A 13,545-nucleotide genomic window follows, 5' to 3' on the forward strand; every position below is an offset into this window, starting at 1 on the left:
AACTGGAGGGTCGTGTGCCTGACGGGACTGTCGATCGAGGACGCTTAAGATATCTACCTATTCGGAACCATGATAACAGGGTTCTTGCTGATCGGAGCTGGCTTGGCCCTGGCTTATTGGAGAATTAAGAAAGCGGAACCGGCTGTTCAAACCCCCCCAAGGCTGCCTGCTGGGATTGAAATGATGGGACGAGGCACGACTTCTCAGAATGGGCTCACTGAGTGCAGCATGGTTAAGATCTTGGAGAACCTTACGGCTGCCGTGAATACTCAGAATAAGACCTCTGAGCATACATTGGATTACATCAAGGAGAAGTTCACTCAGAATAACACCTCTGAGCGAAAGTTGGATCACATCTTGGAGCAGCTCACTGCGGTCGTGAGGTCTCAGAATCGGCTCTTTGGGCACAAGAATGAATAGACCACGGAACGCAAGTTGGATAACATCATGGAGAAGCTAGCGGCTCTCCAACAGGAGATTGAGAGACCAGTGTCAGTGTCGGAGTGTTAGAAAACGGCTTTGAAATTCTAATGAGTTGTTCATAAAAGGATAAAAACACCATCACTTCATGCGGCTATCCCTTCGGCGCCAGCTGTGGGCTCAAGGCTGTAGCCGAACAAAAATTCCCTGATAACGACTGTGTCTAGACTGTTCCTCCCATACCATGCAAGGCCACCTGGGTTGGCTGGAAGACTGTTTACTTAGCCTGGCAGGGTGAAGGACACTGTTTCAGCTGAACTCTGGACACGGACACACATACATATACACTGATATGCAAACACTAATCCCCCCTCCCTTTCCAAACGCCTTCGATGCTTGTGCCCTCCTGGAGAACACGGCGGGTCTGAGCCCGCACTGGAATGGTAGCGCAGGGCAGGGCAGCTGCTGTGTCTGCTTCGGAATAGTCCTCACCCCCCACCCAACCCTGTGGCTTGTCACGTGTTCCATAATGTTGTGATGTGGACGTTTATGTGCTTTTGTGCAGAGGAGTTTTTTTGTTTCCTGTTCTCATGCTGTCCTCTGATGGGAGCCCAGCATGAGTAGAGGTCTCTTTTTTTCCTCTTGTACTTTCCCATTGTAGTGTATATTTCAATGTTTTTTCTGTAACGCTACCGATCTCCGACTTGTATCCCCATGTAATGTCTGTGTTGTGTGCGTAAGGTCAGGGCAGGTTGCCCTGCAGTGAAATGGGGTCCCATTTCGAATTTGAATTTGAATTTGAAGCCAAAACACCACTATATTGAACATTATAGTCATCTTGTGCATTGTTTTGGTCCCTTAGTTGATTTGTGGACTGTTCGATTTGAATCTAAGCACAACTTTTTCAAGAAAACTGTGCATGATGTCCAATGCTTTAAGAATATACTACTAACACTTTCTTCAAAGCATCAACAAATGATGGCATACTTCTTAGATGGTCACAGTCTTTTTAAACCAAGTCTGCATGTTGATAATAATGACACAGTTGACATCTGTTTCTTGAATGAAAATCTTCAGAAGTGCTTGAAACTGAAATATCCACATGTAAAAGCTGTGTCATTTGCTAAATGTGTTTATCTGTATGGGACCCAGTATGTCAAAGGCATGATCATTTCATCAGGACAACTGAGTGGACTGCCTGAATTCTACAAGATACTGAACATTTTGGTAGACTCTGGGAAAGTGTCATTTGTTGCTACAAAGCTCTCCTCTTGGTATATGGAACATTACAGATCATATCGGCTTGACAGCAGCTACAAAGATCTGGAAATACTTGACCCAGAAGATTTGAATGATTACCACCCTTTAGCTGAATACTGCGTAGCTGGACAACTGATGGTGACACCTGTTACGTGCCTCCTGCATTGAAAGTGATGGTATGTATTATTCTTAAATAGTTTTCAGTTGATTACTTTGAATTTGTTAATTATTTAGAATTGCGCCCTTTTTTTGGTTTGTCTTCACAGGCCCTGTTACTGCGAGTCCACGTCAGTCCAAAACTTATCAGAAAAATCCAACTGTCCACTGTTCCAGAATATGTGAAGCAGCTTCAAGATGAACTACAAGCAACGCTTGGACTTGAAGGTGACTTTGCAATACAATATGAAGACCCAGATTTTGGGAACGCACTTTGCAACCTGATGGATATTAATGAGCTACCCGCTGGACGGGCAGTGTTGCACCTCATTTGGGAGGAAAATGCATCAGCCTCGCCACCACAGACTCCATCTGATCATAGCACCATCTCATCTATTGATACAGCCAGTGTGAGTTCAGCATCTTCTTTCAGCCCATCCTCATCCACCCAGACCTACATGCGTAGCACTTCACAGTGGCCAAATCCATTTCCTATCCCAACCTTTTCCTTTGATGTAGAGTTAAAACTTCGCAAGGGCAATGAGGTATATGAGAAAGCAGGGGCAAATTTAAGTGTAACAAGAGACATCAAGATGGAAATTCTAGACAAGCTGGCACAAGAAATGTTTGCAATCAAAGCCTACCCTGACAAGAATGAAATAACATCTGTTGCCCAGGAGCTAGTTTCTAAACATCCCTGCCTCAAAGAGCCCGGCAATGGCACAGGATATGATGGTTGGGCAACAAGCATTCAGTTCAAGCTTGCCAACTACCGTTCCAAGCTAAGTCAAAGTGGATGTAGTGAAGTTGCAGTCAATTGAAAAAGAAGAGGGGAAGAAGATGACAGTGGATCAAGTAGATTTTCCTTAAAGAAACCAAAGCAAGGTGAAGTCAACTTTATCCCTGATGCCCCAGAAAACTACAATGATGAGTCTCTTGAAAATGAAAGATGCATTTTGGAAGATGAAATGAAGAAGAGGGATAAGAACATGGCACTCATCACCCAAAAGATGGACATCACATTCTCTCTCAGGAGGAAAGAAGTTGTGGAGACGCAGCCCTTGGTCAAGGAAATGCAGCTCAGATGGCCAGCTCTCTTCTTGAAAGAACAGGTAAGATAATCTCTTAAATACTTAAAGGAAAACTTCCCTTTTTTTTCAGTGTGGTCTTATTTCTAGAATGGAAAACATTCATTTACTCACCCAGACAAATTTCAAGGCATTTTAGTTGTTAGAAAGAAATTTTAATCCCAATGTTACGAGTCAGTCATTTTGCAGGAGAGAGCTGAGCCACGGTTATGGGGAAAGGATTCACTGAGACTTAAGAAATGCCTGAATTAAGCCAAAAACCACTCTGGAGGGTTTTTAATATAAGGAAATAACATTAAAATGTGTTTAAAAGCTCCAAAAAGTTGATTTTACATGATATAGGACCTTTAAAATTTCTTCTGAACAACTCCAAATGCCTCGAAACTTGTCTGGGTGAGTAAATGAACGTGAGCTCCATTTCTTGTGCCCTTGACAAGCATCTGTTTGTATCACTCCAATGTCTTGTAGAAAAGGTTGAAGGCTACCGTTGAGCTAACAATGCTAATGGTAAAATATAAAAAAATAGTTGGCTCTAAAAATATGAAGCTAATTTTGGTATTACCAAGAACTCTATTGAAGTGAAATCTATTTACTTGTCAACTTACTGTGTATAATAATGGATTGAATTTATTTCGCTCTTTGCTGGGCACCCAAAGTGCTTTACAATTCCACTACTCATTCACACTCACATTAACACATCGGTGGAGGGAAACCACAGTTATAGCCACAGCTGCCCTGGGGTAGACTGACAGAAGCGACGCTGCCATATCGCACCATCGGCCCCTCTGGCCAACACCAGTAGGCAGTAGGGTAAAGGGTCTTGCCCAAGGACACAACGACCAGGACAGAGAGAGCTGGGGGACAGAACCAGCATCCTTCCGGTTACAGATGAGCTTCCCAACCCCCTGAACCACGGTCGCCGCAATGACTTGTCTTCACTGGGCATCTAGAATCTTTTGGTGCTGACCCTTAGCAGGCAACAGCCATGAAACTCACAGAACAGGATTGAGAAAGTCACTTGCGTGTTATGAAATTATCCAAATTTGACCACAGGATGTTATTCTTACTTCATTCCTACATAAAATTAATGAAATTTTTGCAATGAAATTAAAATACAATTTATTGATTTATTTATTTTCTGCAATGCATCCTGTAACAATTGAAACCATTATTTTGTCTAATCAACATTTGATTAGGTATTCTATAGACTTAATGTAAAATCTGCCGATCAGATTTTTTTTTCTTTTTTTTTCTAAAATGTGTCAGTTAGAATTTGTACTACCACTAAAAGAGGAAAAAAAAAATCCAATCAAGACCTGACCAATAGATCAACCGAAACTAACTAAATGTTTTGAAATTAAGCTGTTTTAACCAGATTTGAAAACAATGTCATTTTTATATAATGTACCTTTAAAAGTTTTCTTCTATATTTTTTTGTTGCTTTGTGGATTTGTGCGGAATTCTCACGCATTACCACCAAGGATCTCATGGGGACCTTCATGACTGCCCTCGACACTTACTCACTTCGGCTGATTAAGCTGTATCGAGTTAGAAAAGCTGCTTTCCGCAATGACATGGATTCCCTGTTGCAGAAGTTTGATGAACAGGTAATATATAAAAATGTATTTGTGTCTGGTTTATGAGGAACCTGAAGTTCCCACTGTAACGAAAGATACTTTATTAAATATTTACTAAATTGACGTAAAAATTGTTAGTTTTCAGAAAGTGTGTCCTGAATGGGATTATAAGCTAACAAGCAGCGCTGTGTGTTTGGCAGATGGCAGGTCATGACAGACAGTTCAACTCTCATCCCACTCATGGCACTTTTTGTTATAAATGTTGTAAGTGTGCTACATTTCTTGCACATCAAAATTACTTTAAAAAAAAAACCTGACAAAACCATGAGCAAGTATCTGGAATAACTCATTTCAACATCTTATTTCTTAAGGCTGTATTTTTAGCAACAACACTTAATGTGTTTTAAAAACAAAATGGTAGGTTTATAAATGAGACTGAGTCTTATTTGATTTCCTTGTTTTAGGTCTCAAACAGTCCAGCATCGACGAACTATCAGTTTGGAAGGGTTGCCGATATTTGTTCGCGACGACGAGACCAAACTCTTCTTAACATGTCTGGTGAGCATGCAAATCTACTCAATCTTCAGTTTTGGTTTTCAGAGACTTATATGTACTGTTGTTTTTTATTTTGCATAGGATACAGATCCAGTTGAGAGGGCAACCCGAGGCGTTACGGTGGGCATCCTCACTGTTCTGGAGGACTACGTGAGACCCAACTCGCTGTCCACAGTGATCAACACTGCCATTGTTTTGGAAGAGGACATTATTCTTGATGATCTGCCAGACCTTCCTACTGCCTTTGCCTACCTGTTTGGCCTACTTTATGGGCTCAACATGGAGTTTCCCAAAGAACTCAAGTACACATTTGAAGCTGTGCAACACATTTTTATGGAGTTGACATCTACCTGTTCCCAGAGGATAAAAAGCTTCAAAACCAAGCTCTTAACCAAAGTCTAACCTATTTGACAACATGTTCAACTCAAATGCAACTTGTGTAAAACAGAATGCAGCAATTTGTTTTGATTTACAGTTTTTGGGTTTTGTGGTAAGTTGCTCTGAAAAAAGTTAATTTCTGGCTTTAAGAAAATGATAAGGTGCAGAAAGTTCTGAATCAATCTCTTCTGTTCTAACTTTACTTAATGTAGCTTGCATGACTGATTGCAGATTTCATGTATAACAAGTTTTTATACAATGTTGAAAGGGTTTATTCTAACTTGAACTGTTTTAAACAATTTTTATAATCTGGTTTTAGGTACATTTGTATTAGTTTTATAACAAATGTGGTGCGATACTGAACTTCAGAGGAAATTGAGTGGAGAGAGAGGAGTGTTGATACCATTACTATTAAAAGACAAGTGGTGGAAAAATTTGTTTGAAAGTTGTTTGCTGTATGGAAACCAGATATTCGCATACCAGATGTTCACATCCTACCATCTGATGTTTTGAATCTGTTTGTTAGTGACTATCTATCAAGATAGGTTTGATATTCTGTCTGACAATACCACACCTTTAAAATTGGATGAGTAACATTTGTTACAAAAATTTGACTTTTTTGTGTTTTTGGAAGGACTTTATTTGTGGCTGAATGTTGTCAGTATGTTAAAAATGGCTGATCTCAAAAGTCAACATTGCCAATGGTGCAGTTGTGTTTGAACACAAAGTTACTTGAAAATCAACTGTGTAAACATTCATTGCTACAACAGGGAGCACCTCATGAAAACTATAAAAGATACTTTTTCTAAATTTTAGGAAATTGGCAAAACAAAAAGAAATATGTTGTGTAAACTTTAGGAAATATGTTGCTAAAGCTAAAACTAATACCTTGTGTAAACTTTAGGAGATACGTTGCCAAAACTAAAACTAATACCTTGTGTAAACTTTAGGAAATACGTTGCCAAAACAATAAAATATGAGTTAAGAAAAAGCACAATTATTAATTTTGTAAACACAAAAACATTAGCTGAAGCAACTTTTCTCCTAAACTTAAAATTATAAGTTATCCATCAGAACCTAAAAACGTAAATGCAGTGGGTTGCCTTGAGTTTTTAAGTTTTCGCAACTTTTTTTTTTTACAGTGTAGTGACGTGGCATTTTCAAACCACATCTTTCATCCTTCCGCACTGAGAAGCAAAACTTCCAGCTTACTTAGTTTTTTAAGTTAAGAAAACTCAAATAAATTGAGTTTATCAGCGTTTTTGCATAAAAAGTACTGGTAACTTATTTAAATCGAGTTCTAATAACAAATTGATAAAAACTGAGTTCAGCCTATTTAATATTTCTAATTAAACACAATATAAAATTTTACAGTGTACCAGCAGGGTCTCAGAGCTGCTCATCTAACTGCTCATTCCTGTATTAGCCCATCTGGCAGTGGGATGATGCATCACTGAGGATGATGAGACAGAGTACTAGGCTGTGGGTAACTAATTGTCTTGGAGAAATTGTAACCACATGATTTCTTTAGGGATTAATAAAGTACTCTGATTCTGATTAACACTGGCAGCTGTAGGCTCAGGATAACCAAACATTGTGGCAAACAGTCAAAGAAAGAATTAGTTTTTCTTTGTGAGATGGCTGTAGAGAGATCCGTGTTTATTTCTGAACTACTAAAATGATCCTTATTTCCTGAATGAGATTCTGTTCTTGTTTCTGAAATAAAGAATGCTTACCAGCCTGGTGGAAACGTATTAATTCATTGTGGTTCATTAATAAAATTGGTGACCTTTTTTTCATTTCCTTCTAGACGTTTTAATCCTTTAAAGCCGGTCGGAGCGGGTACACACCGTTTTGCGAAACTATTTTTAAATCCCTGTACACTGTAAAATGTAATATTGTGTTTAATTAAAAATATTAAATAGGCCGAACTCAATTTTTATCAATTTGTTATTAGAATTCAATTTAAATAAGTTACCAGTACTTTTTATGCAAAAATGCTGATAAACTCGATTAATTTGAGTTGTCCTAACTTAGAAAAACTAAGTAAGCTGGAAGTTTTGCTTCTCAGGGCGGAAGGATGAAAGATGTGTTTTGAAAATGCCACGTGACTGCCGTTCTCCTCCCTCCCGGATCAGTCCGCATGTTCATGGCGCCAGCATTTGTTATGGAATATATTGAGCAAACCTGGAGATATTATTGTTGTCATTGCTGTGGATCTTTACTGACTTGGTGAGTAAATGTTTACTCTTATTCAAACTGATTTTGTGGCTTCTCTTAGTTTAGCACCAGGTTTATAATCTTGCTAGCTAGTTAGTGTTAGCCTAGCGTTGCTGCTGCCGCTGTGCTCATGTTACTTAAAAATTAACACCACAGCCTTAAAAACCTTACATAAAACTACGTCGGTGAATTTTTTTGTTGATTGTTTGAAATAAATAAGTGAGATAAGAGCCCAGACAAAATTCTTTGGGAGGTGCAGCCGTTAGGGGTGGGGTAGGTGTGGGTGTGGGGGGTGGATAACGGAGCTCTCCGAAAACGTGGAAGCACTTTTGCAAATATGTGATATTTTGATAAATTAAGTAGATATTTGAGCATTACTCAGCTACATTCTCGCCTGAAAATATCTTAAAAGGTTATTTTGTGACCCAGAAAGGGTAGTCTGGTGAAAAAGAGGATCGCATTTGTCGGCCACGGTTGTCGGAGCCTGTGCGCACTTGTAAGCGCGGCAATGGCGGAGGAGCACTGCTGAAAAACGTATTACTTTTTCTGGGTCACAAAATAAACTTTTAAGATATTTTCAGGCAAGAATGTAGCTGTGTGAATTTCAAATATCTGCTCGATTTATCAAGACATCACATATTTGCAAAAATGCTCCGACGTTTTCGGAGACGTCTATTTTTTCATGCTTTGTGGCAGCTTTAGAACATCTGTGGCATCTATTAATGTCAAATCTAGCCTTTATTTAACAACATAAGCGAACTCTATGTTACAATGATTGCACAGCCATTAAGGATCAAATCAGTTTCTGAAAAATGTTCTGTTTTTTCTCCCTGTGCTTGCTTCTTACTGTCTTTGAGGCTCGGGACCAGCACTCCTGCTGTTGGACAGAAAGACATCAACTCAGTGGTAAGTATTTTGGTTTTCCAATATATTAGCAACTGTCAGTGACATTTATATTAATCAGGCTGAACTTTAATCATACTTTAGATCAGCCTGTTTTACTTATTGTTTTGTTTGTGCTTTGGTTTGGGGAAGTTGTTTCTTTACTGATCTTTTCCTGTCTTCTGTTATTAGACTTGAGATGTGACTGCACTATGCTGTTGCTGTGACTCCAGTTAATTCTGCAAGACATGCTGTGTAAGTAAACAAACAACAACAGTTTGGTCTGCATTTCTTGAAAGATCACATCCCCCAAACTTAGTTTAAAGGATCTACACTGTATATAGTGAAGTCTGCAAGTTTTCTAACAGCAAAATTTGTTTTGTGCCCAAATCATTTTGCACATCATTAGAATGAAAGTTATTGCCCATGTTTGCATAGCCCTTTTTAAAATTATTCTTTCATGACAATATTGTGTGTTGCGTGGTGGTCACGGCTATCCAGACTGACAATTTGGGACATTGAATGTCACCTCTCCGGCGGGGAGGGAGCCTGAGATTGTCTAAATTGGAGTCTGTTTTATACCAAATGCAGAAAAAATGTTTTAAGAAAGCAATTAAGTTCATGTTCCAACAAATATGATTGTTTGCTTGCAGGACACCAGGAGAGATGAGTCCCCCGTCACAGATGGTGTGGTCAGTGAAGATGGTCGCCTGCAGGTTCAAGCTCATTGCATCTCCAACCCACATCCACTGCGACTGTACTTAAGGGAAGTTAAAGACTTTCTTCTGCACTTACATTTGGATCACCTCGATCCATGATAGTCATTCAGGCAGTAATGCCTGGACTGGAAACAAGCATCCTTAAAATATTACAACATTCCAGCTCCTGTGTTGGAATGAAAAACGAATGTGTTGTTTAAATTAGAGACTGCACTTGTGACAGAACAATAAATATTTTATGTTGATTATATAAATAATGTAAGTACAAAACAAACTTGTGGTAGGCCTAAACTTATTTTCAGAATAATTACATCTGAGACTTTGTTTCGTTGTAAGATTATAACAGTGATGGCAATATCATTTTTATTCAGCAGAACAGTGTCCAGTTGTACTTTGTTGTGTTTGAAAATAAAAGTTGTGCTCATTTTAACATCATTACAAAAGTGTTGTTAATTATTTTTAATGATATTCATGGTACCACAAATTGTTTTTTCATTTAGTTGAACTTGAAATGTTTGTCAGTAGGTAAACAATTAGTATTGTCAGAAAGTCAGAAATATCAAGTTATTCTTAATACTGCAGACTTGCAATGTATAAGTTGTCCTAACAGTCATCCTAAGTAAGCTTTACTTAGTTTTTTTGAGGCAACGAGTTTCCATAATTTTTTTGAGTTCTGGGAACTAACACGGCTGTGTACATTTTGAGTAGGGTGTACTCAAAATGAGTAAGTTGCCCTAACTTGGTCATCTTACGTAAACTTGATCCAATTTTTTTGAGTTCTGGGAACAAATGAGGTTGTACAGAATACTCAAAATAAATACGTTGTCCTAACTTAGTCATTTTTAGCTAAGCTTTACTCAATTTTTTTGAGGCAACGAGTTTCCATAATTTTTTTGAGTTCTGGGAACTAATTAGATTTTACAGTGTAGAACCGGAACCACTTAAGCTAGCGCAATAATTTTTTTTTGCATATGAAACCAGAAGAGTTGTACTTACATCTTATGCCATCAGCTTGTCCTAGGTCACGATTTCCTTCCACATATTGCTTTGCAAAAATTGCATAAAAAGCACTTGCAGCAACAAAAACATAATATTCCACAAACACGCTTTGCCAATCCAATCAGCTGTTCATAACACTTCCTACATTGAAATAGATGTCAGCGCGAACTATCACATGTCCGCCATTACCTGCCTGAAACCGGAAGTGACGTCATTTTGCGGAAAATGTAGTTTTTTACTTATAGGCCTTATAAGCCTATACTAGTGTCTTTAAGAGTCATGTTTGACTTAATGCTTTTCTGAATAGTGTCTGGGATGCTTAGAACTCAAATTGCACTGTTTTAAATAGTTTATTTTGATGCACATGCTGTTTTCTTTGCAAATTTGCATTACAGGATTTTTTTTTCGTTTTTTCTGCAGTAGATAAAAATTGGTGTATCTCAAACATAAAACTATGAAGACACTCAAAATAAATTTCCTGTTGTTGTAAACTATTTTGTGCAACTTTTTTTGTATTTACAGTTTTGAGAGATAAACCTCTTAAATTTCTCTAATTAGAAATATATGTAAAAAAAAATAACAATTTTAAATTTTTCTTAGCTTATTGCACTTTTTTGCAATTTCTCTTGTTACTAAGGACTTACTGCATACATATTACAGCATGTAAAAATATAAAGTAACCTCTGGCGGACTTGGTTCTATGGTAGGTCTTAAAGGGTTAAATTCTGAGGTGAATACAAGCATCAGCAGCACAGCTATCTGAGCTGATTAAACATGAGACTTGTTTGGCTATTTCATACAAAATGATGCAACGATATTTGGTTAAATTGAGCAGATGGCTTTTGAACTGTAACAGTCACCAATTAATGTGTGAGTTTCCTAAATCAGAAGCAGGACTTAAACTGGTAAACAGAATGAACAGGTTTGTGAAGGTACACTCAAATTCCCCATCTAGTTTATTGATGGGATAAGATGGAAAATGTAGATATATGATTTAGGAAGTATTCAAACCACAAACCACTCATACTGATAGGTGTTGTGGGGCCTGTCAGAATTTATTTTTTTATATTTTATATATACCGCATTATTATACCTCATTATTGAATCTTTCATAAGTACTTAATAATATTTTTTCAGACATTTATACCTTTTACTGCACAAATTTGAATAGTGTTGAAAGTACATTGGTAACAAAACACCTAGACACAAACAGAGCATGAGAGAGCACTCTCGCTCTCATTCTCTTTAACTGTTTAATAAATCGAAGAAAAAGATGCTGTCAGTTTTTTTTTTTTTTGTCTTCTCTCTTAAAAAACTGACACGACAACTTTTGGTGAGGACTGATAACTGTTTTATGCCCATCTAAAGAGCTAATCAGTAACATAATAGCTTTAAATCAACAGATCTCTCCAGATAAAAATGATCTGACAGCATGCATGTTCCTATACAGCCAGTAGAGCAGTTTATGGTGAGGACAGAAAGATTTACCTGCAGCCTTCAGAAGCTATGCTCTTCTGCCTTTGCAGTTTCCGGACCGCTGATGTCTTCTGTTCAAAGTGACACAAACTGTCTCCTTATATAAAGAAACCCAGTTCCACCCCCAAACACGTCTACCACGTGATTTACAGTAAATCCTGTACTTCTCAGCAGCACCTTTTACTTTCACTTTCAGTGTGTGTGTGTGAAAGTGTGTGTGAGTGTAATTGTATTTGCGAGTGTGTCCGTGAATGAGAGTGTGTGTGTGTGACTGCATGGACTTACAGTTATCTCCTCACTCTCTTGCTGTGCGTCATAGGACACTGTTTAACATTTTAATTACTCTCAGAAGACTATGGGTGAATCAGAATCTGTTTTAATTTTTGCGTATTCTTTTCCAGTACTGAGTCTTCTGCTGCTGACAGTGGAGTGATTGTTTCTTTGTCTTAGGGAATGAAGACTGACTCCTCCTCCCCTCTTTCGAAGGCAGGAGTATGTGCACGGTCTATCCCTCGGGTGACCCACTGGTGCTGCTGGATGTTGGACCGCCCAGAACGCCACTGGCGTCTCCCGTAGCGGACCGCTATCCATCCAGCCTCATCATCATCAAGAAAAGCCATCTAGCTTTGTAACTTTTTTGATTTGTTTACTTTTATTCATTTTTGGTTGTTGTGTTGATTGTTCATGTTGTGGTTTCACCATTGTCATATAATAATAATGTTGCCTTTGCTATATAAGTTATTACAAATAAAAGTTTTAATGAAGAAACTAAAATAATTATTTGGGTTTTTTTAGTTGTTTTTTTAGTTCAATATATATGAATTCAAAAGGAAGTAAATGAAAAAAATTAACCAAATGAAATTAAACTAGAAAAAGTTGCGTTTCCTGCAGGTCATCTACTGATCGGAAGGTTGGTGGTTCAATTCCTGGCTTTCCATTAGTCTGCATGCCAAATATCCTTGGGCAAGATACTAACCCCAAATTGCTCTCCGATGCGTCCATCAGAGTATGAATGTGTGTGAATGTTAGTCAGAAAGCACTTAGAAAAATGTGTGTGAGTGAATAGGTGTGAATGGGTGAATGCATAACTTGTACAAAGCGCTTTGAGTGCTCAGAAGAGTAAATGGGTCAAATGCAGAGAAAAACAAGTAATTTCCGCAAGGGGATAAATAAAGTATACATTATTATTATTTGTTTTTCTGGATCAGGCAGTTAAGCTGAAATGTATCTGTGTACAAAGTTGCAAACAGTTTGAACATCTTCCAAATCTACTTCTACCTTTTACCAAATCCACAGCAACATGTGTATATGCAGACTACCTCTGTGCTGGAGCTCAACTCTATAAAAATAATCAATGATTTCACCAAGGGGCTGTGCAGGAGATAAAAGCAAATCTCTGAACAAAGCCTCAACATGCTTATCAAACTTTCGCATGGTGGTTAATGGATTTGATCTTAAAATTTCACACTTTTCGGACCAGTCCAGGGCTTCAAAATCAACGTTTTCACCTTGTTTACTCTTTATTGCTTGAATCAATTGAGGCCATCTCATCTCAGCAGCAGACAACGTGACAAAGGACTGAGGTTGACCTATTTGACAAAGCATACTGAATATGCATATGCATAAGTAGTTTTCTCCCAGTAAGCTGGAGTTCCTCTGAGTAGCTGCATAAATCTGATTGCATCTTTATTTCTTATCAGCTTCTCTACTTTTGTCTTACTTTGTAACATTCCTGATGTGATTTTCCGTCCATCTTTGGTCATAGTTTTACCTTTCCTAAACTGTATTGTCATGCTGGAATTAGCCAAGCATACT

The sequence above is a fragment of the Pelmatolapia mariae genome, linkage group LG3_W, assembly GCF_036321145.2.
Source record: "Pelmatolapia mariae isolate MD_Pm_ZW linkage group LG3_W, Pm_UMD_F_2, whole genome shotgun sequence".
Lineage (NCBI taxonomy): Eukaryota > Metazoa > Chordata > Actinopteri > Cichliformes > Cichlidae > Pelmatolapia > Pelmatolapia mariae.